The sequence below is a fragment of the Chlorocebus sabaeus genome, chromosome 16, assembly GCF_047675955.1.
Source record: "Chlorocebus sabaeus isolate Y175 chromosome 16, mChlSab1.0.hap1, whole genome shotgun sequence".
Lineage (NCBI taxonomy): Eukaryota > Metazoa > Chordata > Mammalia > Primates > Cercopithecidae > Chlorocebus > Chlorocebus sabaeus.
Genome location: NC_132919.1, coordinates 18,999,847 through 19,025,705, shown reverse-complemented (window position 1 = coordinate 19,025,705; position 25,859 = coordinate 18,999,847). Strand labels below are relative to the sequence as shown.

General features: G+C 46.3%; 1 long non-coding RNA gene across 1 annotated transcript; it reads left to right on the top strand.

Moving 5' to 3' along the window:
* The first annotated feature begins 4,976 nt into the window (after positions 1-4,976).
* On the top strand, positions 4,977-25,473 carry LOC140708749 (uncharacterized). The gene is made up of 3 exons (XR_012088964.1): positions 4,977-5,246; positions 14,094-14,169; positions 25,132-25,473. It is a non-coding gene; the product is annotated as an uncharacterized lncRNA (long non-coding RNA).
* Positions 25,474-25,859: the final 386 nt, after the last annotated feature.

Genomic DNA, 25,859 nt, shown 5'->3' with positions numbered 1-25,859 from the left:
GCTGATGTCAGAGAGTGCTTTACTGGGCTTCTCAGCCTTGTGTGACCCTGGGCAGGCTCTTCCTCTGGTCCTTTATGCTCTGAATTAACGATGACAAAAACTTGGTCTCCAAATGCTATGATGACTTCACCAGAAGATGTGTGTGAGGATGTTCACAGCAGCTTCATTCATAGTATCCCCAAACTGGAAACATCCCAGGATTCCACCAATAGCAGAATGGAAAGCAATCTGTGGTCAGGCACACAATGGAAAGCTGCTCAGCAATAAAAGCACCGCTGGCACACACAGCCTCACGCTGCACCAAAAGAACATAGTTCCCAACGGAGAACATATTGTATGAGCCTATGAATAGGAGGTTCCAGAACAGGCAAAACTTACCCGGAGTGGGAGAAAAGCAGAACAGTGGTGGTCTTTGTGGGGACAGAGTCCTTACCCAGGCAGGAGCAGAGCCACAGAGCACAGGAGCCATGGATATGGCCCCAGTGAAGATACGCTGCTGGCTGCATGTGCCTGGCCGGGGTGTTCATATCACTGGCAGGGACAGGCTTTGTGCTGGCTGCTCCCCCACGAGTAAATTAACATGTGGACTCACTTAGGTGGAGAAAATGTACTCAGTGAGGCTGTGAGTGCCAAGCGTGTCTTTCTCCTCTCCTGCAAATCCAAACTTACTCATTAGGGCTCTGAGGTTTTGTTCCTAGGCTTTATTTACATTTTCTTCTCTGGCTTGTGCCACGTGCAGCAAACACGTGTCACGTTGCAGTTTTCTACAGGGTTCCTCCTTGGATGTTTTCTCTCTCTTTTTTTTTTGAGATGGAGTTTGGCTCTTGTGGCCCAGGCTGGAGTACAATGGCTCAATCTTGGCTCACCACAACCTCCACCTCCCCAGTTCAAGCGATTCTTCTGCCTCAGCCTCCCAAGTAGCTGGGATTACAGGCATGCGCCACCATGCCCGGTTAATTTTTGTATTTTGCTGGGCGTGGTGGCTCACGCCTGTAATCCCAGCACTTTGGGAGGCCAAGGCGGGCAGATCACAAGGTCAGGAGATTGAGACCATCCTGGCTAACACGGTGAAATCCCGTCTCTACTAAAAAAAATACAAAAAATTAGCCGGGCGTGGTGGCAGTCGCCTATAGTCCCAGCTACTCGGGAGGCTGAGGCACGAAAATGGCATGAATCCAGGAGGCAGAGGTTGCAGTGAGCTGAGATCACGCCACTGCACTCCAGCCTAGGTGACAGAGCGAGACTCCGTCTCAAAAAAAAAAAAAAAAAAAAAAAAAAATTTGTATTTTTAGTAGAGGCGGGGTTTCACAATGTTGACCAACCTCAACATTGGCTGGTCTCAACCAACCTCAGCTGATCCACCCGCCTTGACTTCCCAAAGTGCCAGGATTACGGGCATGAGCCACCACACCCGTGGAGGGAGGTTTTCTCTTTCTACTCAGGTGTTCAGTACACAGTGCTCTGTCCCACACCCTGGCCTCTATTCCCCTGTTGCTCAGGTATCCTGAGGCTTTCTGGATGTGTTGGGTCATTCTCGCATTGCTATAAAGGAATACCTGAGGCTGGGCAATTTATTGGATTGCTGCAAAAATAATTGCAGTTTTTACTATTTTTTTTTAATGCTAAATCTACAATTACTTTTGCACCAACCTAATATAAAGAAAAGAGGTTTAATTGGCTCATGGCCAGTTAAAAAGCATGGCACCAGCATTTGCCCAGCTTCTGGGGAGGCCTCAGAGCTTTTACTCATGATGGAAGGGGAAGTGGGAGCAGCATGTCACATGGGGAGAGCGGAAGCAGAGAGAGCCTCACACTTAAACAACCAGACCTCGGGAGAACTCACTATCGCGAGGCCAGCACCAAGCCACGAGGAATCTGCCCCCATGACCCAAGCACCTCCCACCAAGCCCCACCTCCAACATTGGGGATTACATCTCAACATGAGGTTTGGGCAGGGACAAACATCCAAACTGTATCATTCTGCCCCGGCCACTCCAAATCTTATGTCCTTCTCACATTGCAAAATACAATCATGCCTTCCCAATAGTCTCCCAAAGTCTTTTTTTTTTTTTTTTTTTTTTTTTTTTTTTTTTTTTTTTGAGACAGGGCCTCACTCTGTCGCCCAGGCCAGAGTGCAATGGTGCTATCATGGCCCCCTGCAAAGTCTGCCTCCTGGGTTCAAGTGATTCTCATGTCTCAGCCATCCGAGTAGGTGGGATTACAGGCATGTGCCACCGTGTCTGGCTAATTTTTGTATTTTTAGTAGAGGCGGAGTTTCACCATGTTGGTCAGGCTGGTTTTGAACTCCTGGCCTCAAGTGATCTGCCTGCCTCGGCCTCCTGAAGTGCTGGGTTTACAGGCATGAGCCACCATGCCTGGCCTCAATAGTCTCCCAAAGTCTTTTTTTTTTTTTTGAGACGGAGTCTTGCTCTGTCGCCTAGGCTGGAGTGCAGTGGCACAATCTCGGCTCACAGAAAGCTCCGCCTCCCGGGTTCAGGCCATTCTCCAGCCTCAGCTTCCCATATAGCTGGGACTACAGGCGCCCGCCACCATGCCCGGCTAATTTTTTTGTATTTTTAGTAGAGACGGGGTCACTGTGTTAGTCAAGATGGAAGTGTCCCAAAGTCTTTTTTTTTTTTTTTTTTTTTTTTTGAGACAGAGTCTGGCTCTGTCGCCCAGGCTGGAGTGCAGTGGCCGGATCTCAGCTCACTGCAAGCTCCACCTCCCGGGTTTACGCCATTCTCCTGCCTCAGCCTCCCGAGTAGCTGGGACTACAGGCGCCCGCCACCTCGCCCGGCTAGGTTTTTTTTGTATTTTTTAGTAGAGACGGGGTTTCACTGTGTTAGCCAGGATGGTCTCGATCTCCTGACCTCGTGATCCGCCCGTCTCGGCCTCCCAAAGTGCTGGGATTACAGGCTTGAGCCACCGCGCCCGGCCTCCCAAAGTCTTAACTCATTCCAGCATTAACACAAAAGTCCCACGTCCAGGTTCAGAGTTTCATGTGAGACCAGCCTGGACAGCATAGTAAAACTTCATCTGTCTCTCTCTTTCTCTCTCTCTCTCTCTCTCTCTCTCTCTTTCTCTCTCTCTCTCTCTCTCTCTCTCTATATATATATATGATCTGGGTATGGTGGTATGCACCTGTGGTCCCAGCTACTTAGATGGTTGAGGTGGGAAGATCATTTGAACCTGGGAGGTGGAGGTTGCAGTAAGCCAAGATCACACCACTGCACTCCAGCCTGGACAACAGAACAAGACCCTGTCTCAAAAAACGAAACAAACAAACAAACAAAACAAGACAAAACAAAAAAAACTTAAAGCTGCAATGAAAACTTATAGCCCTTTTGAATATAAGTTTTAAATATAAGTCATCTCCCTCTTCCATCTATAAACCTGTAAAATCAAAATGAGTTATTTACTTCCAAGATACAATGGAGATGTGGGCATTGGGTAAACATTCCTCCTGTTCCAAAAGGGAGAAATTGGCCCAAAGAAAAGGACTACAGGCCCCATGTAAGTCAGAAACTCAGTAGGGCAGTCATTAAATCTTAAAGCTCCAGGCTGGGCATGGTAGCTCATGCCTGTAATCCTAGCACTTTGAGAGGCCGAGCAGGTGGATCACTTGAGCTCGGGAGTTTGAGACCAGCCTGGACAGCATAGCAAAACTTAATCTCTCTCTCTCTCTGTTTATATATATAAAAATATAATATATTTTAATATAAAAATAAATATATTAAATCTGGGTATGGTGGTGTGCACCTGTGGTCCCAGCTACTCAGACGGCTGAGGTGGGAGGATTATTTGAGCCTGGGAGGTGGAGGTTGCAGTAAACAAGATCACACCACTGCACTCCAGCCTGGACAACAGAACAAGACTCTGTCTCAAAAAACAAAAACAAAAACAAAAAACAAAAAAACCTTAAAGCTCCAAAATAATCTCCTTTGACTCCATGTCCCAAATACATCCAGGCACATTGGCATGAGGTCTGGACTCCCAAGGCTTTGGGCAGCTCCGCCCTTGTGGCTTTGCAAGGTTCAGCTCCTGTCACTCCTTTTCTGGGCACAAGGGTATAAGCTGCCAGTGGCTCGACCATTCCAGGGCCTGGAGGACATTAGCCCCGTTCCCACAGCTCCACTAAACAGTGCCCCAGTGGGGACTTTTGTGTGTGGGGCCTCCAATCCCATTTCTATTCCACCTCTTTGGAGGTTTTCTTTTTCTACTCAGGTGTTGGCCACATGGTGCTCTGTCCCACACCCTGGCTTCTATTCCCTTGTTGGCCAAACATCCTGAGGCTTTCTGGATGTGTTAAGCCATTCTTGCATTGTGATAAAGGAATACCTGAGGCTGGGCAATACTGCACTAGTAGAGATTCTGAGGGCTCCAGCCCTGCTGTAGTCTTCTGCTTGGGCACCCAGGCTTTCTCACACATCCTCTGAAATCTAGGGGGAAGCTGCCAAGCCTCATTCACTGTTGTGCTCTGCAAACCTACAGGCTTAACACCACATGGAAACCACCAAGGCTTATGGCTTGCACCCTCTGTGGCTGTGGCCCAAGCTGTCCCTAGGGCCCTTTGAGCCATGGCTAGAGCTGAACCCTCCCTAAGTGGCACAGGGCACACTTCAGGCTGAGCCCACAAAACCATTCTTTCTTTCTTTCTAGGCCTCTGCACCTGTGATGGGAGCAGCTTCCTTAAAGGTCTGTGAAATGCCTTTGAGGCCCCTTTCCCATTGTCTTGGCTGTTAATTCGCACTTGGTTTCCTTTTAGTTATGCAAATTTCTCTAGCAAACGGTTTCTCTGCAGCCTGCTTTAATTCTTCCCCTGATAGTACTTTTACTTTTTCTGCCACATGGTCAAGCTGCAAAATTTCCAAACTTTATGGTCTGCTTCCCTTGTGAATATAAGTTTTAAATATAAGTCACAATGGGCCATCTGTGACATCATGCTGGGGCTGCTTGCCCACTTGACTTCCTCTAGGGAAGTCCTCCCAGCTGCCCAGAGTCATCCTCCTCCATCCCACTGACCTTCCACCCCTGACCAATCAGGAGATGTTTCCAGTTTATTGGTGAATTTATTAGGGCTCAGAGAGGATGACCTACCCAAGGTCATACTGCCAACTGGATGTAGGACAGGTCTCTGAACCCAGTGTGTCCCTGCCCAGAAAGTAGCAGGGATCACAGAAGCCCAGCAGAGGTCTGCCGCCTTGGACCCCGCCTCTTACATATTGAGTGTGGTTTCCACGGTGATGGTAAACAAGCCTCGAGCCCTTAATTCCTCAGTTTGTTCACTATTTATTTTCCATAGTGTGGCAAACATTTCTCTCAGTTGATCTTTTGTGAGTCTTCATTACAGTGGATTCTTATGTTTTATTTTTCTATTTCTCGGTTTTGACTTTCATTTTGGCAGCAAATAATTATTTTTATTAAGTCCCATTTAGGGTGACTTTTATTAAAGGAAAAATAGAAAGTGATGATCTTATCCTACAGGGCCTTGTGTCTCCCTCAGAATTGACAGCTGGGTGTATCACATCAAAAATGAAAATAAAGACAGGCACAGTGGCTCACGCTTGTAATCCCAGCACTTTGGGAGGCTGAGACAGGCAGATCGCTTGAGCCCAGGGGTGTGAGACCAGCCTGGGCCACATGGGGAGACCCCGTCTCTACAAAAAATACAAAAATTAGCCAGGCACGGCAGCACACACCTGTAGTTCCAGCTACTTGGGAGGCTGAGGTGGGAGGTTTGCTTGAGGCTAGTAGGTCAAGGTTGTAGTGTTCACACCACTGCACTCCAGCCTGGGTGACAGAGTGAGACCTTGTCTCAAAAAAGAGATAAATGTTTTAAAATAAAGGTTATGGGAAGAACACTTCCTTAAATAATACCCTTTAATGCCTATTGTTCATAATGTCAGATATGGGCTGACTTAGGAAACAAATTAGAAAGGAAATCTAAGAATGCAGGAAACGAGGCTCTGTATCTCAGAGGTCGACTCTTACTCGCTGAGGCATGTGGAATCTTGTGAGTTTTGGTTTTGAAACTCATTCATGGTAGCTGCTACAACAAGTAAACATCACCCCACAGAGTGAATAAATAATTAAAGAGAATTGCAAAGTATGCTCTACTGGAGAACCTGAACCCTTTCTATGTCCCCTAAGGGAATTTTTTTTTTTTTTTTTTTTTTTTTTTTAGACAGAGTTTTGCTCTGTCGCCCAGGCTGGAGTGCAGTGGCCGGATCTCAGCTCACTGCAAGCTCCGCCTCCCGGGTTTACGCCATTCTCCTGCCTCAGCCTCCCGAGTAGCTGGGACTACAGGCGCCCGCCACCACGCCCGGCTAGGTTTTTTGTATTTTTTAGTAGAGACGGGGTTTCACGGTATTAGCCAGGATGGTCTGGATCTCCTGACCTCATGATCCGCCCGTCTCAGCCTCCCAAAGTGCTGGGATTACAGGCTTGAGCCACCGCACCCGGCCCCCTAAAGGATTTCTTTGAAGGAATCTGTGTATGGCAGGAAAGAGACAGAGTGACAACACAAAGGTTTACAGGCTTTTTCCGTAAGTGTTCCTCACCATAAATGACCCACGCAAAGCTCATCCAGCTCCTTCCTTTCCACAACTGATCTGAAGTCACCAGAAAGGAAAATGAGCCAAAATACATAATGGCTACACCCTAAGAGGGGTTATCAAGTTTCTTTGGCACTGGCCTACTTGAATTTGAGCCCCCACCTGTCACTGGCCATCATTTGTGGGCTGAGGGCACGCCTTAGATTCCCACACTCTCATCCTCTATATACAAAGAGGAAGGCAAGGGAGCCCAGCTCACAAAGGTTCTGTGAGTTTCATGTGGGGACAATAAAATCACTCAGAACAATATGTTGACAAAAAGCGTCAAACTCTGTACAATATTTGAAGAGATTTATTCTGAGCCAAATACAAGTGACCATGGCCCGTGACACAGCCCTCAGGAGGCCCTGAAAACATCTGTCCAAAGTGGCTGGGGTGCAGCCTGGTTTTATACATTTGAGAGAGGCATGAGACATCAATCAAATACATTTGAGAAATACATTGGCTTGGTCCAGAAAGGCGGGACAATTTGAAGGGGGGTGGGGTTCCAGGCTATAGGTACATTTAAACATTTTCTGGTTGACAATTGGTTGAGTTTGTCTAAAGACCTGGGATTAATAGAAAGGAAATGTTTAGGTTAAGATAAAAGATTGTGGCCGGGTGCGGTGGCTCACGCCTGTAATCCCAGCACTTTGGGAGGCCGAGGTGGGCAGATCACCTGAGGTCGGGAGTTCGAGACCAGCCTGACCGACATGGAGACGGGGTTCCTGTCTCTATTAAAAATACAAAATTAGCTGGGCATGGTGGCGCATGCCTGTAATTCCAGCCTCTCGGGAGGCTGATGCAGGAGAATCGCTTGAACCCAGGAGGTGGAGGTTGCGGTGAGCCGAGATCACGCCACTGCACTCCAGCCTGGGCAAAAAGAGCGAAACTCCGTCAAAAAAAAAAAAAAAAAAAAGAAGGATAAAAGATCGTGGAGACCAAGGTTCTTTTGACATCTCATAGTGGCTGCCCTTAGAGACAACAGATGGCAAATGTTTCCCATTCCGACCTTTAAAAAGGTGATAGAGGCCGGGGGCGGTGGCTCATGCCTGTAATCCCAGCACTTTGGGAGGCCCAGGCGGGCAGATCACGAGGTCAGGAGATCCAGACCATCCTGGCTAACACGGTGAAACTCCGTCTCTACTAAAATTACAAAAAATCAGCCAGATTAGCCGGTCGTGGTGGCGGGCGCCTGTAGTCCCAGCTACTTGGGAGGCTGAGGCAGGAGAATAGTGTGAACCCGGGAGGCAGAGCTTGCAGTGAGTTGAGATCGCGCTACTGCACTCCAGCCTGGGCGACAGAGCAAGACTCTGTCTCAAAAATAAATAAATAAATAAACAAACAAATAAATAAATAAATAGGTGGTAGACTCTCAGCTAATCTCTTCAGAACTGGGAGGGCCTGAAAGAAAAATATCTAGCTATGTTAATAGAGATTCTTTACAGATGCAAATTTTCCCCCCACAAAGGATGGCTTTGCAGGGCCATTTCAAGGTATGGCAAATAAACTTGTTTGGGGGTAAAATATTTTGATTTTCTGTTTTGTCATGTAATGTTATGCCAGAGTCAGATTGGAACATAAGTCACGATATATAGGGTTAAATAAAACCCATCAGATGAGAATTTATGGTTTGTAAGGCATGACTCTCCAGACCCCTTAGATAGGAATTTGGGCAAGATAAGAAAATAAATCAGAGCTTAGTCCTCACATACCTGTGTGCTCTGTGTTAGCTTTTTAAAGACCTATTCCTTTTTTTTTTTTTTTTTTTTTTGAGGTGGAGTCTCACTCTGTCACCCAGGTTGAAGTGCAGTGGCGCGATCTCGGCCCACTGCAAGCTCCACCCCCTCGCCCCCCAGGTTCACGCCATTCTCCTGCCTCAGTCTCCCCAGTAGCTGGGACTACAGGCGCCCGCCACTACGCCTGGCTAATTTTTTTGTAGTTTTAGTAGAGACGGGGTTTCACTGTGTTAGCCAGGATGGTCTTGATCTCCTGACCGCGTGATCCGCCCGTCTCAGTCTCCCGGAGTGCTGGGATTACAGGCGTGAGCCACCGCACCCAGCCAATTCCATTTTTTAATACAACCCTGAGAGTGGGTCTTAGAGGTACAATTTGCCAAACAAAAGCCCCCTCCCTCTATTCTTTTGCCCCAGTTCTTCATACGGAGGTGCCATTTGTGGCATTCACTCATGTTTGTCCATCTTCCTCTTTTTAGTGGTGAGTACCCACTGGAACCACTTGACCAGGCTGCTGCAGTGGGTGTGTGGAATGGGGCAGAGGACTTCCGGAACACCTTGTGGAACATGGGGATGAATGATGAAAACCTGTCCGTAGAGCAGGCTTGCAGTAGGAGGGTGCCAGGCTGCAAGCAGGGGTTCATGAGCCACAACCTTCCCCTGCTAGGCCTGAGTCCTGAAGGCTTCACTTCTGCGTTTGAATGATGAACACGGAGATAATCTGCTTAGCATCCCTCTTTGCCCCCAAGGAAGACATAAAGTCCCGCCCTCCAAGCCTGTAACTTTCTTTCTTTCTTTTTTTTTTTTTTTTTTTTGAGACGGAGTCTTGCTCTGTCACCCAGGCTGGAGTGCAGTGGCCGGATCTCAGCTCACTGCAAGCTCCGCCTCCCGGGTTCACGCCATTCTCCTGCCTCAGCCTCCCGAGTAGCGGGGACTACAGGCGCCCACCACCTCGTCCAGCTAGTTTTTTTTTTTTGTATTTTTTTGGTACAGACAGGGTTTCGCCGTGTTAGCCAGGCTGGTCTCGATCTCCTGACCTTGTGATCCGCCCATCTCGGCCTCCCAAAGTGCTGGGATTACAGGCTTGAGCCACCGCGCCCGGCCCAAGCCTGTAACTTTCAAGTGGTTTTCATGTAGAGGTGTTTCATGGATTAGGAAAAGGGAGGCACTGCATTCACCCCAGGCTGCCACCGTTTTCTCAAGTACCCTGCAGTTTTGAACACAGCCTAAGGATGGAGTGTTGAAGAAGGCCCTTTAAGGAAACCTGAAGTTTTATCACAAGCTTCAACTGTGCAGGGACTTCAGGCTTCAGAATTTCTGCATTTGAGCCAGGCACGGTGGCTCACGCCTGTAATCCCAGCACTTTGGGAGGCTGAGGTGGGCAGATCACTTGAGGTCAGGAGTTCAAGACCAGCCTGGCCACCGTGGTGAAACCCCATCTCTACTAAAAATACAAAAATTAGCTGGGCGTGGTGGTGGGTGTCTGTAATCCCAGCTACTTGGGAGGTGAGGCAGGAGAATCGCTTGAACCCAGGAGGTGGAGTTTGCAGTGAGCTGAGATTGTGCCACTGCACTCCAACCTGGGTGACAGTGAGACTCCATCTCAAAAAAAAAAAAAAAAAGATTTTCTGCATTTGAATAGATAAAATCAGCTTGCCAATTTAGGAACAGAGGAAAAGGATTTAATGGTAAATGGTGAACTGCAGAAAACTGTTGTGAACAAAAAATAAAATTCTAAGCCCCCCAAACACCTGTACAGACCCCTCCCCTTAGCCAAGGGCATTTCAAAGTTAACCTGCAAAACAAGTTCAGGCCATGATGAGAAGGGGGAATCAGACGTGCCTCATTATACCCTCCTCCCTTTTAGAATTCTGGCGCAGCTGACCAGCATGAACATCAACACAGAGGCCTTAATACTGACAGAACAGACTCTCAAGTCTGACAAGAAACATTTATATTCTATTCTCTCTGAAACCCGCTACCTGGAGGCTTCACCTGCATAAAACCTTGGTCTCCAACCACCCCTTACTGTAACACAGACACTCCTTTCTATTGATTCCAGAACTTTGATAATAACTCTTTCAACCAGTGGCCAATCTGCGCTCCGAAGCTTCCTAAACAATATCAAATACAGTCGTCCCTTGATCTATGTGGGGGACTGGTTCCAGGACCAACGGCATATAACCAGATCCCCACATACTCAACTTCCACAGTCAGTCCTGCCAAACCTGCTTGAGGGAAAAGTCAACCTTCTCTGTATATGTGGGCTTTTCATCCCCTGAATACTGTATTTTTCATCCTCATTCAGTTGAAAAAGAGCTGCGCGTAAGTGGACTCATGCCGTTCAAACCTGTGTTGTCTGACGGTCAACTGTGCAGCATTGTCACCACTGAGTAGCCGCAGGGGAGGATAGATCTCCCTCCACAGACTGATTTTGTTTTCCCGAGAACCAGGACCCTCTCCAGTCACATTGAAACTGGCTTAGAAAAAATTGTAACAGTGAGAAAATGGTGGCAGACGGGGAGATCTGATCTAGCCAGCCCTGCTCTTGCCTTGAGCCTTCAAGCTGCCTTTATTTTTTTATTTTTATTTATTTTTTTTTTTTGAGACGGAGTCTCGCTCTGTATCCCAGGCTGGAGTGCGGTGGCCGGATCTCAGCTCACTGCAAGCTCCGCCTCCCGGGCTTACGCCATTCTCCAGCCTCAGCCTCCCAAGTAGCTGGGACTACAGGCGCCCGCCACCTTGCCCGGCTAGGTTTTTTTTGTATTTTTTAGTAGAGACGGGGTTTCACCGTATTATCCAGGATGGTCTCGATCTCTTGACCTCGTGATCCGCCCGTCTCGGCCTCCCAAAGTGCTGGGATTACAGGCTTGAGCCACCGAGCCCGGCCAAGCTGCCTTTATTTATTCCTGGGCTTCGGCCAAGCTAACTTTGGGAGACATTTAGTTTCTAGTTTAAATTTTAATAGCCCTTTCCCAAAACTCAATTGCCTTTGTAAAGCTAGTGAGTGACCCCCAGGCTAGGAGGAAGAGGAGCCTGGATTCTGCCAAGGAGTACACGTAAACAATCGCCACCATTATTCCAGAGCTCACAAGATACGGAATTTCCCCCATTTACTCCTGCAGATAACATCAGTATTGTGAACCTAAGATTGGCCTTTTGAGATATCTTTTCAGGATTTTTGCATGTCTGACACCAGTGGCTCCACCTGCACCCACCAGGACCTGCCGGCTGCTCCTGTGGTTCCACCCAGAAGTGATTCAGTGTAAGAGAACGGCTTTGATCCCCTGAGTTCATCTCCAACCCAATCAATCAGCACTTCCTGTACCCTAGCCCCCAAACATCTGTACAGACCCCTCCAAACTACTTTTGAAAAACCCCTACCCTATGAGCCTTCAAGGAGACTGATCTGTTTGTTTGTTTTTATTTTTTGAGACAGAGTCTCTGTCGGCCAGGCTGGAGTGTAGTGGCACCATCTCGGCTCACTGCAACCTCCGCCTTCTGGGTTCAAGCAATTCTCATGCCTCAGCCTCCTGAGTAGCTGGGATTACAGGCACCCACAACCATGCCCGGGTAATTTTTGTGGTTTTAAAAATAGACGGGGTTTCATCATGTTGGACAGGTTGGTCTCGAACTCCTGACCTGCACTCAAGTGATCCGCCCACCTTGACCTTCCAAAGTGCTGGGATTACAGGTGTGACTTACCATACCCAGCCCAAGGAGATTGATTTGAGTGATAACTTTGACTCCCACGTGGCGTGAGCAGCCTCACGTCCATTCAGCTCTTTCTTTACTGCAGTGCCATGGTCTCGTTCGTGCAGGGGCCAGGAGGAACCCGTCGGGCAGTGACAGCATCATGTGAACAGAGAGGAAAGGTTCTCACTCCAGCCAGAGTGGGAGCGCTTGGGGACCTCATCACACATGTTTATAAACGGTACCCTAAATGAGTGACTGAGGCAAGTCTCAACGATTCGAGGTTTAGTAAGCCAGAGTTTGAGGACACATCTGAGGAAAAACTCAAGCCAGAGATGCACCTGTGGCTGTTTTTTGTGGAGACGTTTTCAGGAGCTTCCGTATGTATATATTTCCTTAAAGTGGGGCAGACATGTAGGAAAAGGGGCGGGTAGGTGGTAAGGCCAATGTTACATTCCTGTGAGACTTTAGTTACTGCCCAGTAAACCTACATTTTACATCAGATAAGGTGAGTGTTTGGAGGAAGAAGGGAGTAAAGGAGGTCTCAATTATGCTGATGTCTCTTGGTAGGGGAAGGAGTGGTTGATCTCATGTCGACTTTGTTCTGTCCCTCGGAAGATAAGTTTGTAAAGGACATTGTCAGTGTGGAATGCAACAGACTTTAGTTTGAGGAGCTGGACTTGGATCGCACATCTCAAGTCCTTATTTATGGGCAGATAGACATCTTGAAAAGTGTGTGAAAGGAAAATAAATCTTGAGACTCCCAAACTCACTCAGCCAGAGGGAAAAGTCAAGCTGGGAACCGGCTCATGCAAACCTGCCTCCCATTTTGGGTCCTAAAGAAGATGGCTGCAAAGATGAAAAGCTGCATACCTCCCTCACATTTTAGGGTAAAGATCCTTATGGGCCACAAGATCTCTACTCTAAAGTGTTTCTGCTGCAGTTCACCATGGCAATGTAAATTGATAGCTTATCTTCACAGGTGCCGGGACATACGACAGAGCTCAGAATCATGCTTCTGCCCGTCCGAGGCAAATGTGTATCTGACTATTTCCTCTGCCCTATTGTCTATGGTGTCTTATGTAAAAATTCGAATTCACTGAGCCAGACAAAGGCATAAATGACTGGTTTCCCCTACCCCGCTGTCACATGAAAATTGTGTATTTCTCAATATTCCCCCATTCCCCTTTAAATATTGAAGCCACCAAAATTATCTTCAGAGAAAGGCATACACCTGTCTCCGGGAGTGCCTCCTTAACTTTGGCAAGTAAGCCTCCCAAAATGATTGAGACTTGCCTGGGTTATTTTCCTCGATTGACAGTTTCAAGGCCAGCAAAGAGTTTACTTATGAGTGCTTTGTGGGGGCTGCCATCTGGAAATGCCTGAGGCCTTTCCGTGGGGGTCTAGCTAATGCCTAATGCTTTGACACAAGGTTGTGAAGCAACAGCAATTCATTTGGAAGAGGGTGTTGCCAGTGACTCAGCCTCCAGGCTTCACTTTCCCTTTGGCAGAAGGAGTTGAGTGGTCCCGAGATTTTTTATTTCCTCGCGTAAAGACCTACTAAAAGCAAAAGCGTCTTCAGGACCCACATTCACTTGGTGTTTCAGGCAAGGTGGCTGTGGAGAGGTGTCTGGGGATGAAACTCAATGCTGGGCCCACACTCCCAGGGAGCTCTTCTTCAGCCTTTCCACTCTGACCCTGGCTGATCGCCTCTCACCAAGAAAAGTGCAGGGGTTGCCAGGCATTTGAAGAGCACAGTTCTAAAGTTCCTGGTTGCTTCTTTGGCAGAGGGTCTGGGTACCACAGCTGTTTGCTAACAGCCAAGTTCCCTGCATTTTGAAAATCTGGGGATGCTGTCCCAGGGTTAGCAGGGGCTGTGCTGAGAGGCAGGAGATCGGAACTCAGTTTGTGTATTTCTGCATTAAATTGGGATGTGCACTTCACTTGGGTCCCTGTATGACTTGTCTGATGTCACCTGAATAAATCCCAGCAGTTAGAAGGATGATGACGCCCTGTGTTCCTGTTCATCCTGAAAGTGAAAATCAAGTGCACTTTCACCCTTTTGTTCCAGGGGAAGTTCTGTCCACCCTGGCCTGCTTTGGGACAGCGGTGGACCTCCCCAGAGCTGGTGGTGAAAGTTCCTGGAGGTCAGGATGCTCTCATTGGTCACTGGAGAAAACCACAGGAGTAGCAGACTCTTCTGTCTCCTCACCAGGCCAGACCACACTCAGTCTCTGGGGTCTTTCCCCAAGATCCTGCCAACCACATTCCCTTGGCTGAGGTTTTGCTGGAGACTGGGGCTCCCTAGGCAGCCACAAGGCCCACAGCAGCTGGGGCATCCATGGGAAGGGCCCAGCTCCTGTCCACAGCCACAGTCCCTGAACCCAGCAACCCCATGACACTGCAGGACCCTTTCTCCCACTAGGGCCCTACATCCACCCTTCCTTGGGGGCTGGAGGCTGGAGACATCTAAGGTTCGGGGGATCCTGGGTGAGGATGGGAAAGTTAATCACCTTATCTAGTGTGTTAGTCCACATTGCTTCACTATAAAGAAATATCTGAGGCTGGGGAATTTCTATAGAAGAGGGTTATTTGGCTCATGGTTCTGCAGGCTGTACAAGAAGCATGGCACCAGCACCTGCTTCCGGTGAGGCCTCAGGGAGCTTCCCATCATGGCCAAAGGCAAAGGGGAGCCACTGTGTCACATGTGAGAGAAGGAGCAAGAAATGACAGGCTGTCTAAACCACCAGCTCTCATGTGAACTAATAGAGTGAGAACTCACTCATCACTGCAGGAAGGGCACCAAGCCACTCATAAGAGATCTACTCCCATGGCCCAAAAACCTCCCACCAGATCCCACCTTCAGCACTGGAGATCATACTTCAACACATGATTTGGAGGGGACAGATATCCAAACCATATCACCAGTCAAGAGTACCTGATCCAGCCCTTAGAGCCAGTTTTTATCCCCAAGTAAGTGATTGGCTCGATGACTTCCCTTACCTACTTGGTCCAGAGACTGTTCACCAGGGAGACCTGCTGGGATATGGGTCGTGGAGATTTACACCCTCTTCTCCGGATTCTCAAGGGCCACTAGAAGTCTCCAGAACTGTGAACTTATTCTAGTGTGCCCTGCACTTCACAAGAAAAAGAGAGCTCTCCCTGGGCTCCCGCCGGCCCCTCCAGGATGTGGCACTGGAGGAGGAAGCTTGGTGTTTCCTATCTCCGCCACACTGGATTTGGGAATCCGAACCCGACTCCCGTTCTATCACTGACGGCGATGGAGGCCAATGCCTGCTCCTTTGGAATGGTGCTCGCCTGTCTCAGGACCGATTGACCCATCTTAAGCCGCTGTTCACATGGAATCCTCCACTTTGGCCTTCAAAGTGCTCATTTGAGTATATACTACTGCCACCAAGATCTGTATCTGCCATGGTGCCACCTGGGCCCACCCCTAGGCTTGCAGGCACACCACAGTGGCCCTTCGGCTGGTCCCAGCCAGTGCGTGTGTGCATGTCCCTGTGTGTGCATGTCTGCATGTTAAGAAGGTAGAGAGAATGTCAAGCATTCTTAAAAAGATTTTCAAAAATTTTTTTAAAGGCGAAAAACTGTAGAATCTTTTTTTAAACTATGTATTTGTGCATTTTTCGGTGTGTTAAATAAATGGAATGATATCAGAATCATATAAACAAAAATGCTAACATTTAACATCTCTGGAAAGGGTTATAGAATTCTGGGAGGTAAACTTTCAGTCTTCTAAACATCTGTCCATTAATTGTTCATTTACTTATTTTTTTGAGACAGAGTCTCTGTCACCCAGGCTAGAGTGCAGTGCTGTGATAATAGCTCACGGCAGCTTTGCTCTCCTGGGCATAAGTGATCCTCCTGCCTCAGCCTCCCGAGCAGCTGGGACTATAGGTGCGCATCACCATTCCTGGCTATTTTTAAATTATTTTTATTTTTAGTAGAGACAGGGTCTCATTATCTTGCCCAGGCTGGGCTTGATACTCCTGAGCTCAAGCAATCCTTCCACCTCAGCCTCCCAAAGTGTTGCAATTACAGGCATGTACTATTGCACTCCGTCTGTTCATTTATTGTTTTGTTGTTGTTATTGTTCTGTTTTTGTTTGTTTTTCTCACTATTGGAGATAGAAATTTTTAAATTAATTGTTAATAGAAAAATATGCATTTGCATTATTTGTGTTAGAGAAAGTTGCCCCAGATAGTGTTCCATGGAGCCAGTGCCTAGAAGACCACATCTTTTATCTTGCCTCCTTTATGTTTAATCCAGTGATGAAACAATCCACTAGCAACGGGCAAGTCCTCAATTTTCAGAGGTATTTGTAACTGCACACAAGCACGGGACTGGTTTTTCTGACGCCAATTTGCCTGTTATTTCCCTCCCAGTTGGATCTGTTTTCTTTTTCTTTCTTTTTTTTTTTTTTTCCTGGAGACGGAGTCTCACTCTGTCGCCCAGGCTAGAGTGCAGTGGCGCGTGCAGTGGCGCAATCTTGGCTCACTGCAACCTCTGCCTCCCAGGTTCAAGCCATTCTCCTGCCCCAGCCTCCCACGCCTGCCACCATGCCTGGCTAATTTTTGTATTTTTAGTAGAGATGGGGTTTCACTATATTGGCCAGGCTAGTCTCAAAACTCTGTCGTTGTGATCCGCCTGCCTCAGCCTCCAAAGTGCTGGGATTACAGGCGTGAGCCACTGTGCCTGGCCTCTGTTTTCTTCTGTAGTTTCACTACCATCCTTTGTGGTGAGTTGGGTGAGTGTTAGCCCAGGGTGGAACCTAGTTTTGTTTTGTTTCTGTTGCAGCTGAACAACATTTGGTCTTGATTTCAGAATGACCACATTGCAGAGCAGGCCCCCCAAATGTAAAACTAGGGGGAAGAGAAATCAAAGTCCACTCAGGAAGGGCAGTGGTCTTAGGTTCAGAATATGGTATCTTAAACATTCCTGCAGAACCTGGTCCTTTATTGTTGCATCTGACTGAGGCTACTACGATTGTTGCTACTGATAAAATGAAATGTACATTTGATGTATATAGTCAGATTGCCCTACAGATTTGCTCTCCAGTCAGCTGGTGTGAGAGTGCCTGAGACTCTATCCCCTTCTCAAGGCCTGTGGTGTGACTGGGAATAGAAATGATGGCTCTGAAATTTAAACCCAACAGAAGCTTCCTAAGGCTGCTGTAACAAAACCCCACAAACGGTGTGGCTTAAAATAAACAGAAGCTTATTGTCTCACAATTCTAGAGGCCTGCAATCCCAGATCAAGGTGGCAGTGGGGGTATTTCTTCTAGAAGCTGTGAGGGAGGGTCTGTTCTGTGCCTCTCTCCTAGTTTTTGGTGGGTGCCAGCAATATTTGGCATACCTTGTCGTGCAGACACATCTCTCCAATCTCTGCCTCCATCTTCACAAGGCATCTCCCTCTGTGTGTCTGTCTCAAATCTCCTTCTTTCTTTCACAAGGACACCAGTCAGGGGACTTACGGCCCACCTTAAGTCCAGTATGACATCATTAGAGATCCTTAGCTTAGTTACACCTGCAAAGATGTTTCATTTGCAAATGAAGTCACATTCTGAGGATCCTGGTAGACAGAACCTGGAGGAACACTGCTCAATCCACTACAGATCCATCTCTTGCTTACAGATTTTCTGGCTCTCTGATGCCTGCTTTGCTATTAAGGACTTTGACACTGGGCATATCCAATAGCCTTCCTGATCTTTAGTTTTCTCACTAGTTCAAGGAGGTGTAATCTTTGTCTGGTCTGTTGTTCTTTCCTAAAAGCACTGTAAATGCAAAGTGACCCGCAAACACAGAAGGAGGTAAGAAACCAAAGAACAAGGCAGACAAATCCAGTTTGTCAGTAAAGGGTGATTTATTAGGGAACTTACAGACAGAAGTGTAGTCTTCCATGGCCACAAGACAGGCAGATCTGCGTACTGCAACCCCTGAGACCCAGGGCTTATATCTTGGGAGGAAAGTCTACGTGCTCCGGAAGGAATGTGTAGACAGCTGAAAGAATGCTGTGGGTGTCATGGCTTATGATGTATGCAACAACATCAAGGGTTGATTTGGAAGAGAGGCAAAACTTACAGTAAATAGAGATTTCTACATAAAGAATAATACATCAACTAGACATCTTGGAGTCATTCCCAGACTCGAGGTTAGTCAGGAGTCACATGGTGGATTAGCATCTGAAATAGAGTCACTGTTGTCCCCACAGCTGCTGTGGTTTTACAGCAGCAGATCAGAAAAAGGTCCCCTTCAAACCTCGTGTTAAAATTTAGATCCCCAATGCGGCAATTTTGGAGATGGGCCCTGGTGGGAGGGGTTTCAGTCATGGGGGTGGATCTCTCATGAATGAATTAATGTCCTCCCATTAGTTCACAAGAGAGCTGGTTGTTAAAAGGAGCCTGGGCCAATGTGATGGTTCCCATCTCTAATCTCAACACTTTAGGATGCCAAGACAGGAGGATTGCTTGAGGCCAGGTATTCAAGACCAGCTTGGGCAACATAGACATTGCAACATCCCTGTCTTTACCAAAAAAAGAAAAAATTAGCCAGGCATGGTGGCATGCACCTATGGGCCTAGTTACTCAAGAGGCTGAGGTGAGAGGTGAGAGAATAGCTTGAGGCCAGGAGTTCAAGGTTACTGTGAGCTATGATTACATCACTGCACTCCAGCCTGGGTGACAGATCAAGATCATGTCTCAAACAAACAAAGAAACAAACAAACCAGCCTGGGACCTCCTCCCCGCTTTGCTTCCTCCTTCAGCATGTGTGATCTCTTTGCACATGCCGATTCTCCTTTCACTTTCCACCTTGAGCTGAAGCAGCCTGAGACCCTCACCAGATGCCCAATCTTGAACTTTCCAGCCACTAGAATTGCAAGCCAAATAAACCTCTTTTCTTCATAAACTACCTAGTCTCCAGTATTCTGTTAGAGTAACACCAAACAAAGACCTCTGCCTCACTCGTTCAACCTTTCATTACATCTATTTGTGTTGAACACCTTTTTGACACCCAGTTCGGTACATCTTTTGACCTGATACGATCTTTTGGAGTAAAGAATAGAGGAACTGGGGTGACATCAGCAAGATGGCAGAATAGGAAGCCCCCACGCTTGTTTCCTTCACAGAGACACTGACTTAACAACAATATATAGACCAAAATACCTTTATGAGAACTCTGGAAACCAGTGAGGAAGTTGCAGTACCCCAAGGCAAGACCAAGCCAAGAACAGTGCGCTGAAATCAGTAAGAAAAACCATTTCACTTTATCTGCAATTGTCCCTCTCCCAAGCTAGCACAGCTCAGTTTGTCTCAGAGCTTCTCCCTTAGGTTAGAGGGAGGGGAGAGAAGAGTGCCCAGTGTTCCAGCTTTTCGGAGGGTTGCCCAGAAAACTAGTTTCTGTCTTACTTGACGCAGGGCACTAATGGAACCAGAATAGTTTGGATGCCTGGAGGATGCTGAAAGCAAGGGAGAATGGAGTGGCCTACTCTGGCACCAGAGGGCCTGAAGTGCTGCACACAGAGGATGGCATGACCCAGGGTAGCTGGGAGAAGGTGCTCAACTCATAGGTCTTCCCTTGGCAGGGAGGTAGAAGAGTGGGCTGTTTGGCCGGCTCTCCATCTTTTCAGAGAGCTGCTCCAAGGACTGGTGAGTGTCTCATCTGATCTGGGAGAGCTGATAGAGAACCAGCATACTTTGGATGGGGCCTCTGAAAACAAAGGAGAGGAGAGTGGCTTGCTGCTGTGGCACCAGGGAACCTGCGGTTCTAGAGACAGACACCAGAGGGAGGCAAAGATTATGATCTTCTGAAAAAGAAACTGGCAAACCTCTCTAATTGGAAAAGTACAGGCAAAGCTCAGAGGAATTGCGTCCTCCTAGAAAGATTTCAGAGGCCCCCAGAATCTCTAGGTGTGGCTGATTGGTGAACAGAATTCCCTGTACAAACCCAATCCATAAAGACTGAGAGAGGAGGCTATTTTTTCAAATGCATACAACTCAACAACAAAAAATACCACAAGCCACGCAATAAAGCAGGGAAATATGACTGCTTTCGGAACAAAATAAATCTCTAGAAACCACCTCCGAAGAAATGGAGAACAAAATAGGAAAATAGGAAAAAAATAGAACACAATAGGAAAACGGAGAACAAAATAGGAAAATAGGAACAAAATAAATCTCTAGAAACCACCTCCAAAGAAATGGAGATCTATAAATTATTGGATTAATAATTCAAAACAATTGTCTTAAAAAAACACAGTGACTTTCAAGAGGACACAGATAATTAAATGAAATTTTTTAAAATGCATGAACAAGATGAGAAAATCAACAAAGATATAGAATGATAAAAAAAAGAAAGAAGCAGAAAATTTTGAGCTGAAGAATATAACAACTGAATTGAAAAATTCACTAAAAAAGTTCAAAAGCAGACTTGATCAAACAAAATAGTTAGTGGACTAACAACAGGTCATTTGAATTTTTGAGTCGGGGAGCAAAAAGAAGAAAAAATGAAGAAAAGTGAGGATAGCCTGAGAGATTTATGGGACATCATCAAGCAGATCAACACACACATTAAAGGCATTCCAGAAAGAGAAGAAAGAGAACTTATTCAAAGAAATAATGGTTGAAAACTTCCCAAATCTGACAAAGGAAGTGGGCATCCAAATTCAACAATCTCAAAACAAATATTAGTAAATTAGTAAGACGATTAGTAAGATGAACTCAAAGAGGCCCATACAGAGAGACATGTTATAATCAAACTATTATCTTCAAAAGAGCAAGGGAAGGGACTCATGATGTACAAGGGAGCTCCCATTAGAGTATAAGTAGATTTCTCCACAGAAATTATATAGGCAAGAAGGGGAAGGGATGATATGTTCAACATGCTCAGAGAAGAAAAGCTATCAACCAAGAATACTATGACTGGCAAGACTGTCCTTCAAAACTGAAGGAGAAATACACACCTAACAGCAGAGCACCCAAATGTATGAAGCAACATTGACAGAATTAATTGAGAGAAAGTGGAATGGTGGTTGTGAGGGACTGAGGGGAGGAATGAATGGGGAGTTACTGTTTAACGGGTACAGAGTTTCAGTTTTGTGAGATGAAGAAAATTCTGGAGATGAATGATTGTGATGGTGGCACAATAATGTGAATGTACTTAATGCCATTGAACTGTATACATAAAAATGGTTAAAATGGTAAATTTTATTACACTTGTTTTACCATAAGTTAAAAAAAAAATTTAAATTAATAGGCATGGTAAAAGCAAGAAAATATCACACATAATCAGGAGAAAAACCCATCAACATTATAAGATTCATAAGTGACATAAATGGTGGAATTAATAGACATGACATAGAAACAGGTATCATAAATATGGTCTGCATGCTCAAGAATGTAGAAAGTGAGGAGATAAACAGAAGATACTTTTAAAAGAAAGATTAGATGGAATTAACAGCAGAGTAGGTATTTGTATTAGTTTATTCTCACATTGCTATAAAGAACTACCTAAAACTGGGTAATTTATAAGGAAAAGAGGTTTAGGCCAGGTGTAGTGGCTCTTGCCTGTAATCCTAACACTTTGGGAGGCCGAGGTAAGTGGATCACCTGAGGTCAGGAGTTCGAGATCAGTCTGGCCAACATGGTGAACCTCCATCTCTACTAAAAATACAAAAATTAGCCAGGTGTGATGGCAGATGCCTGTAATCCTAGCTACTCAGGAGGCTGAGGCAGGAGAATCACTTGAACCCAGAAGTGGAGGCTACAGTGAGCCTAGATCACTCCAGTACACTCCAGCCTGGGCGACAAGAACAAAACTCCATCTTAAATTAAAAAAAAAACAAAAAGAAAATACATTTAATTGACTCACAGTTCCACAGACTGTACAGGAAGCATGTCTGGGGAGGCCTCAGGAACCTTACAATCATGGCAGAAGGTGAAGGGAAATCAGGCACATCCTACATGGCTGGAGCAGAAGGAAGAGCATGAAGGGGGAGGTGCCACACACTTTGAAACAACCAGGTCTCATAAGAACTCACTATCATGCGAACAGCCAGGGGGAATCTGCCCCCATGACCCAATCACTCCCCCCTAGGCCCCTCCTCCAACACTGGGGATTACAATCCAACATGAGATTTGGGCAAGGACACAAATGCAAACTGTATTATTCTGCCCCTGGCCCCTCCCAAATCTTATGTCCTTCTCACATTTCAAAATGCAATCATACCTTCCCAACAGTCCCCCAAAGTCTTAACTCATCCCAGCATTAACTCAAAAGTCCACAATCCAAAGTCTCATCTGAGATAGGACAAGTTCTTCTGCCTATGAGCCTGTAAAATCAAAGCCAGTTAGTTATTTCCAAGATACAGTTGGGTACAGGCATTGGCTAAATACTCCCTCCCATTCCAAATGGGAGAAATTGGCCAAAATAAAGGGGTTACAGGCCCTATGCAGGTCTGAAACCCAATAGAGCAGTCATTAAATCTTAAAGCTCCAAAATAATCTCATTTGACTCCATGTCTCACATTCAGGGAACACCAATGCAAAGCGTGGGCTCCCAAGACCTTGGGCAGCTCTACCCCTGTAGCTCTGCAGGGTACAGCCCCCTCAGCTGCTTTCATGGACTGGAGTTGAGTACCTGTGGCACTCCAGGTGCACAGTGGAAGCTGATGATAAATCTACCATTCTGGGGAGTGGACCTCTTCTCACAGCTCCACTAAGCAGTGCCCCAGTGGGGACTCTGTGTGGGGGCTCCAACCCCACATTTCCCTCCATATTGCCCTAGTAGAGGTCCTCCATCAGGGCTCCTTCCCTGCAGCAGACTTCTTCCTGGACATCCAGGCTTTTCCATATGTCTTCTCTGAAATCTAGGCAGAGGCTCCCAAGTCTCCACTCTTGCTCTCTGTGCCTCTGCCAGCTTAACACCACATGGAAGCTCCTAAGGCTTATGGCTTGCACCCTCTGGATCAGTAGCCTGAGATGTATCTGGGTCCCTTTTAGCCGTGGCTGGAGCTGGAGTAGCTGGGATGCCGGGATCAGTGTCCCTAAGTTGTGTAGGAGAGTGGGGCCCTGGGCCTGGCCCAGGAAATTCTTCCCTTCTAGGCCTCCAGGCCTGTGATGGGTGGGACTGTCACGAAGGTCTCTGAAATTCCTTCCAGGCATTTTCCCCATTGTCTTGGCTATTACTATGGCTCCTCTTATGCACATTTCTGTAGCTGGGTTGAATTTTTCCCTGAATATGGGTTTTTATTTTCTACCACATGGCTGGGCTGCAAACTTTCCAAACTTTTACACTCTGCTTCTCTCTTAAAGATAAGTTCCAGTTCCAGCTCATTTATGTGCTCACAAATATAAGCATAGGCTGCTAGAAGTAGCCCGGTCAAGTCTTGAATGTTTTGCAGCTTATAAATTTCTTCGGCCAGATACCCTATATTAATACTCTCAAGTTCAAAGTTCCACAGATCTCTAGGGCAGGGGCACAATGCCTCCAACCTCTTTGCTAACACATAACAAAAGTGACGTTGCTTCAGTTCCCAATAAGTTCTTCATCTCCATCTGAGACCACCTCAGCCTGGACTTCACTGGCCATATCACTATCAGCATTTTGGTCACAACAATTTAACAAGTCTCTAGGAAGTTCCAAACTTTCCTTTATCTTCCTGTCTTCTTCTGAGCTCTCCAAACTGTTCTAACCTCTACCCGTTACCCATTTCCAAAGTCACTTCCACATTTTCAGGTATCTTTATAGCAATACTTCACTCCCAGTACCAGTTTTCTGTAGTTGTCCATTCTCACATTGCTATAAAGAACTACCTGAAACTGTGTAATTCATAAAAAAAAAAAAAGGAGGTTTAACTGACTCACAGTTTCACAGGCTGTGCAGGAAGCACGGTGGGGAAGCCTCAGGAAACTTACAATCATGGCAGAAAGTATAGGGGAAGCAGGTGCATCTTACGTGGCTGGAGCAGGAGGAAAAGTGTGAAGGGGAAGGTGCTACACACTTTGAAACAACAATATCTCATGAGAACTCACTATCACAAGAACAGCAAGAGGGAAGTCCACCCCCATGATCCAATCACCTGCCACCAGGCCCCTCTTCCAGCATTGGGGATTACAATTCGACATGAGATTTGGCCAGGGACACAAATCCAAACCATATAGGTATTAAAGAAAAAAGACCAGAGAAGAAAAGATCAGAGAAAGAATGAAGTACAGATGGAAAAAAATAATCAAGGATTTTTGTGATAATATCAAGTAATCTGATGTACATGTCATTGGAATTTTAGAATGAGAAAGTGTAAAGAATAATGTTCTGAAATTTTTCAAAGCTGCTGAAAATTATAAACCAACAGATCCAAGAATCTCAATAAACCTTAAACACAGGAAACATAAAGAAATACACACCATCATGGTTTTTCTATCTTATAATGATAAAAAAAAGTAAAAAAGAAAAAACCACATCACTGCACATCATATCATAATTCCTTTAAATACAAATGGTCTAAAGGCTGCGAACAAAGGCAGATATCATCAGAATGAATAAGAAAAGCAAGATCTAAAATATGCCGTCTATAAGAAACCAAGTTTAAATTTAAAGACAGGTAGTTAAGAGTAACAAAATGGGCCGGGTGCGGTGGCTCAAGCCTGTAATCCCAGCACTTTGGGAGGCTGAAACGGGTGGATCACGAGGTCAGGAGATCGAGACCATCCTGGTTAACACAGTGAAACCCCGTCTCTACTAAAAAATACAAAAAACTAGCCAGGCGAGGTGGCGGGCGCCTGTAGTCCCAGCTACTCGGGAGGCTGAGGCAGAAGAACGGGGTGAACCCGGGAGGCGGAGCTTGCAGTGAGCTGAGATCTGGCCACTGCACTCCAGCCTGGGCCACAGAGCGAGACTCTGTCTCAAAAAAAAAAAAAAAAAAAAAAAAAAGAGTAATAAAATGAAAAAAAGATACACCACAAAGTCACTAAATAAAACAAACATGGAATAGCCATATTAATATCAAAGTAAATTTCAAAAGGACTATGACTCCACCCAAGAGCAATTAGAATTCTTTTTAACTGTTCCTTCTTTTCTGTGGTTCCCATACAGAGAGACCCTCTGAATGAGGAACGATGTATTCTTATTTTCTCCTAATTCTCCTAAAAAATCCACTTGGGAGAGACCTGCTGCACAACTTAAAGACAACTATATTCTGTACTTAGATGAAGTATTTGTCAAGCTCCCTGGAAAAGGGAAGCAAAGGATCCTGACTTGTTTACTCTGGGCCTTCTGGAAGAAAAAAGGGATGAGAGAGAGAGTAGCAGTCTCGCACCATGCTGAAAAGCCCTCCGCAACTAACCTAGATCCATGCGTCCCTTTGGGCCCTGAGGAATAATACTGCCAGTTTAATTCAAGATAAAAAACCAACGAAAATGGTTTCCCTAAAGGATATGCCATGATAGCCATATGTGAAACAATATCCTTTGTCCTGAGCTCAGAGAGAATCAAACCCACTATAAAAGAATTTGAAATGCCAGGCACAGTGGCTCACGCCTGTAATCCCAGCACTTTGGGAGGCCAAGGTGAGCGGATCACGAGGTCAGGAGATCGAGACCATCCTGGCTAACACGGTGAAACCCGTCTCTACTAAAAATACAAAAAAAAAAAAAAAAAAACAAAAAACATTAGCCAGGCGTGGTCACGGGCGCCTGTAGTCCCAGCTACTCGGGAGGCTGAGGCAGGAGAATGGCGTGAACCTGGGAGGCAGAGCTTGCAGTGAGCTGAGATGGCGCCACTGCACTCCAGCCTGGGCGACAGAGTGAGACCCCGTCTCAAAA